This window comes from Cynocephalus volans, chromosome X (genome assembly GCF_027409185.1).
Source record: "Cynocephalus volans isolate mCynVol1 chromosome X, mCynVol1.pri, whole genome shotgun sequence".
Classification (NCBI taxonomy): domain Eukaryota; kingdom Metazoa; phylum Chordata; class Mammalia; order Dermoptera; family Cynocephalidae; genus Cynocephalus; species Cynocephalus volans.
This window is the reverse complement of record NC_084478.1, coordinates 110,025,988-110,031,987: the sequence shown is the minus strand read 5'-3', so window position 1 is coordinate 110,031,987 and position 6,000 is coordinate 110,025,988.

Here is a 6,000-nt window from a genome sequence, read left to right as displayed (position 1 = left end):
CACAATAAAAAACAATCAATAAATTAGACCTCACTGAAATTAAAAACTTTGGCACTGTTAAAGACCTTGTGAAAGGGATGAAAATAAAAGCTACAGGCTGGGAAAAGTATTTGCAAGCCACTTATCCAACAAAAGAGTAGTATCTAGAAAGTTAAAATAACTCCCAAAACTCAACAATAAACAGTCAAAGAATCCAAGTAGAAAATGGGTGTCTCAGTCCAATTTCTGTTGCTTGTAAGAGAATACCTAAAACTGGTTAATGTAGAAAGAAACGGAATTTATTTCTTTCAGTTTTGAAGGCTGGGAAGCCTAAGGTCTAGGGGGCACAACTGGTGAGGGCCTTCTTCCTGGTGGAAACTATCTACGGAGTCCTGCGGCAGCATAGGCAATCACCAGTCCACACCCATGAGAACCCATTAAACCATTAATCCATTATTTCATAAATGGGTTAAACCATTCACGAGATCACAGTCCTCACAAGCTTATCACCTCTTAGAGGCTCCACCTTTCAACACTGCCACATTGGGGGAATCAAGTTCCCATGTGAGCTTTGGAGGGGACAAACGTTCAGATCTTAGTAATGGGCAGAAGACACGAAAACATTTATTTTTTTTCACGGAAGAAGTTATACAGGTGGCAAATAAGCACACGAAAATGTCTCCAATATCATTAGACATCTGAGAAATACAATTTAATAGAATGGTGAGATATCACTACGCACATATTAGAACAGCTAAAAAAAAAATAGTGATAACACCAAATACTGTTGAAGATTTGGGGAAATTAGATCACTCATACATTGCTGGTGGAAATGTAAAACTGTTTCAGCCACTTTGGAAAGCAGCATCGCAATTACTTTAAAAATTAAACATGAACTTAATATGCCAGCCAGAAATCTGTCTTGTGGGCTTTTAGACCAGAGAATTGAAAGCTTAATTTCGTACAGAAACTTGTACATGATTGTTCACGGCAGCTTTACTTGTAAATAGCTAACAAGTGGAAATAACCCAAATGTCCTTGAACGGATGAATGGCGAAACAAACTGTGTTGCATGTGCACCATGGAATACCCCTCAACAATAAAAAGTGACAGACTCTTGACAAATGCAGAAATTTTGATGGATCGCCTGGGAATTATGGTGAGAAAAAAAAAAAAAAGAGGAAATCCCCCAAATTACATGCAATTCCATTTATTTATTTTTGTAATGGCAAAATATTGGAAATGGAGACAGTTTGTAGTTTCCAGGCGGTAGGTATGGGGAATTGTTCTGGGAAGGAGATGGGTGTGGTAATAAAATGGCACCAGTCGAGGGACTTTTTCGGCCATAAAACTGTTTATTACCCTGTCTATTGTGGTGTATACATGGACCTGTGCATGTGATAGAACTTCATAGAACTAAATACACGCACACATACAGACACACACTCAAGTAAAACTGGGAAGATCTGAATAAGATCAATGGATATCATTGGTGTCAGTATCCTGGTTCTGATATTATACTATAACTTTACAATATGCTAGCATTGGCGGAAATTGGATAAAATGTACCTTGGATCCTGATGCAATATTTCTTGCAACTGCATGTAAATCTACATTTATTTTGAAGTAAAAAGTTAAAAAATCTCCTCATCCACCTGGAATCTATGGTGCATTCCTTTCCTATTGAAATTGCATAGATCCTGAGATAAAGTTTTCAGCAGAAAAGTTAATTTCCTTTATTTAGCTTTCTGTCTTTCTTACTATCTCACTACTAACCTTAGCCTTAGGATTCAGAAGGATGATGTCATAATGAGTCATTCACACAATTTACTTAAACACAAAAAAGAAATTAGAGTTTTTCTTACAAAGAGTAATTCTGATTAGATTTAATATTGTTTTTGCAGTGAGGCCTAACTTTCCAAATAATTCGTCTGCTGAATATTTTCCATAAATTGATTAAACTATATTTGCAGCACCAAGGTATAGAAAAAGTGTAATTTTAGCACATATAAATATACACGATGCCATAAATTACATCCTTTAAAAAAAAATGAGTAGTCTGTCTTAAAAATTCTTTTAGGGGACATAAGAGAGAAGGAAACATAAAAAAACAACACTACCTTAAAATTCTACTTTTATCTTTTTATTTTATTTATTTTGTGTGTGTGTGACCGCTAAGGGGATCGCAACCCTTGGCTTGGTGTCGCCCGCACCGCGCTCAGCCAGTGAGCTCACCAGTATCCCTACATAGGATCCGAACCCGCAGCCTCGGCGCTCCCAAGCGCCGCTGTGCTCCCAGCAGCGCACTCTCCCGAGTGAGCCACGGGGTTAGTCCAAATTTCTACCTTTGAAAAAGTCTCTGTGCTGTTCTGACCAACCAATGATTCACCTAGAGACAGGGTTAAGTGCTTTCTCATCCTACCCTGCCTGGCTGCCCTCAGTACAAGGGGCACTCTAATCTCACCTTTCAAAATTGCTTTCTGTTCAGGGTTCCCCAGGCACTATCTGACATTAGGTTGGGCTGGTGTCCTGTCCTTCGAGGGAAGGCGAACAGGCTTTCTAATCATCCCTTCCAAGGGTTCTTTAGGGTTTTTTTTTTTTTTTCTTCCTTCTTGACACCCTAAGCACTTCAACTCTCTATCACCCATTTAAAAAGTAATACCGAGTTCACAGTGAGTTAAAGATTTATATTGTCTTTAACATTCTTCTGATAAATAGTATTGACAAGGCTTATTGTTCCTTTCGACTGAAGCACAATTTAAAGCGCAGTGTGGTTTAAGGCTTACGGCAACTTCTTGGAATTCGCAAAATACGTTCAAGAGATAGAGACTGGGAAGAAACCCAGACCTCCTGACCCTCAATCCTGATAACTTGACCAATGACAATTATTTTAATCATCCACTTATCAATCGCATTGTAATTGCTAGGACGAAACGTAAGACACATCTGATAAGGTGACCAGAGGTGTGAATTAAATAAGGAAGGTGGCTATAGGGACATGTGGGGGCACAGTGTTACAGGAAAACTCGTAATGGGATAGGGGTATGCTTGGTGAGTATGTGTGAGAGGAACAAAGGAGGCTAGTGTGGCTGGAGAAAAAAATCATTCATTCATTTCACAAATATTCAAGTATCCATTGAACCAGGGACTGCTCTGGGCACTTAGAATACATTAATGAGCAATGGACAAAGATTATTGCCCTCCTGGAATTTGTATTTTCCAGCACGGGAGACAAGACAATAAAAAACAAAGACAGCATATGAGTAAAATAAATTGTATCCCAAAGGTGGTAAATTCTGTTTAAGAGAAATAAAAACCAGATAGGGAAGAAGTGGAACCCGGAGTGAGAGGTGAGGATTGGACATGTAAACAAATATCCTGCAACTGATAGTACCATTATTAGATGGGTGGAAGTTTTCTCCTTTGTGCTTTGTCAGGCGTAAGTGTAAATGCTATGCTGGCTTCACTGCACAGAGGTCAGAACACACTTTTCCTGTCTTTGGTCTGGTCTCGATTCCCTTCTTAATACACCAGAGAACCAGGGACACCACAGCCTGATAGCCTTTTGTCATCGAGTGCCTACTCATTTTGAAGTTATCATCCCCTGCTACACGTCCACTAAATTTGGACTTTAGTTGTCTGGGCTTGAGACCCTGCCTGGTAGAAGCCCTGGCCAGGCAGTGCCCAGACCACAGGCAGTGACACTTTTCCCGGAAGATCTTAGCCGGTGGGGCAGGCACGTGCTCAGAATCTTTCCTCCAGCGCCGAGCTGAAGGGAACGCGGTTCCTCCTAGTATGAAGCTGATTGGTGGAGGCAGGTCACGTGACTCGGGGTTAGCCAATGCAAGTCCTCTCCAGGATGCTTTAGCTTGGAGAAGAAACTGACGGTTAAGATGCGGGGGCCACCTAGACTGGGGACTTGTTTGTGACCAGCTCGTAAGAGGAAGAAAGGGACTCCAACTGCTGCGGTCCTGGACGTTTCCCAAGGTTTTTCTGATGCTTCTTCTTCCAATTAGGTTAATTACAACAATATCTTTTCTGTAAATTAAACCTATTTTGGCATAAATTACCTAGGGTCAAGGTTTACGGATTAGTAGGAAAGGCAGTCCAGCTGTTCAGTGGTCCACTTTCTTTCCACCCTCTATGAGACCTCACGTGTTAAGATTAGCTTCAATTGCATGGCTAATCAGTTCATGCGCGCTCTAAAATTCTTCAAAAAGCCTTTCTCCTCTCCAAAAAGTTATGCTTCTCCTTTGCACCTTGGTTTTGTTTGTGGTGACTTTTGATATGTCAGGGTTTTAAATGTGAGATATTTCCCTTTCTATTGTATTTCATTTATTTTATGCTCAAAAACGATTTTCTCATCTGAAGAGTGAATAAATATTCAGCTGCATGTTGAAGATGACTGCTTTCATTTCTTTCTTATAATGGCCTCTCTAAAGCAATTTGATTTTGTAATTATAATAAATGATGTGATGATGTGAGTGTTTATCCATCTTTCTATCCACCGACCTAACTTTGTTTCAAGTGGTTAAACTGTTAAACAGTGTGGTTTATAGATAACCATCCCTTTAGCCACTGATTTTGTCTGTTTTTCATTCTGTATTTTGAAATAATTTAGACTTACAGAACAGTTGCCGAAAAAATTGTACAGGGAGCCTTCACCCAGATTTCCCTAATGTTGACATCTTATATAGCCATCGAAAAATTACCAAAACTAAAACATTACTATCAATGTAATACTACGATATCTAATATATAGAATTTATTTGAATTTCACCAGTTATCACATAATGTCCTTTTCTATCGTAGGATCCCATTCAGGATACCCCGTTGTATTTGTCTGTCATTTCTGCCTACTCTGCTCCAGGCTGACAGTTCCTCAGTCTTCACTGGTCGTTCAGAAGCCTGACACTTTTGAAGATACCGGTCAGGTATTTTGTAGAATGTCTCTCAACTTGGGGTCATCTGATGTTTTCTTATGATTAGATTGAAGCTCTGCATTTGTGGCAAAAATACATGTTTTATTCTCCTCCCCTTCACCCCATTGGTGAGCGTGCGATTCCCACCCTAGTGTTGTGGGGGTGGCCAAACACATGGCACCCAACATTGGACAGATGAAATCCACAGCAGTTTATTAGTCACATCTACTCACAGCCTGGGAGAGGAGGACACCACAGGCCAGGCAGAGCCACACAGCATCACAGTCTGGAAGAAAGTGGACAAGCAGGGTCTGTAGGGCGCAGTATTGTAGTAAGAGGATTAAGTGCCCCTCGGTTCATGGGAGGATGACTGGCTTCTTTGGATAATTCTGTGGGCTGGGTGAGAACTGAAACCTGCTACTTAGGGATAAGAAAGCACTGTGCCCGGTCCACATGATAAGGAGGGTACTTTGGCTAGGGGACCTTTTTCTGTGGGAACACAACAGGGAGCAGAACCTGTGGGTAAGCCATAAACGGTCATCCCCTCTCTCCTAGATGTCAAGGCACACATATTATTAGGCCTTAATTTTAGGTCTTATATCACATTACTGCTAACATTATTTTGTTCCCTTCTCTGTGAATCATGTCAGGGGGTAGGTATATGATGCCCATATGTTGTATTACTACTAATGTTCACCTTGATTACTTGGTTAAAGTGGTGGCAGTTAGGCTGCTCCACCAGACCATTGCTATTTTCCCGTTTTTTAGTAATAGATAGGGTGTGGGAAATACTTTAAGGCTCCGAAAATACACTGTTTCTTCTCAGACTTTGACCCATTACTTTTGGAATCCATCTAGGTATCTTGCCTACAACAAATATGTTTCCTAATGGTAATTTTCTATTTTCCTCATTCTTACTACATGTATTCATTGGAATTCTTCTGTAAGGAAGAGCTGGTTTTCCCCCCCCCCCCCCCATTTATTTGTTCAATTTATGTACATCAGTATGGGCTCATGAATAATTATGTTATACTATGAGTTATAATCAAATTATATTATTATTTACTTTGTTCCTCAAACTGTTCCAGCTTTGGCCATT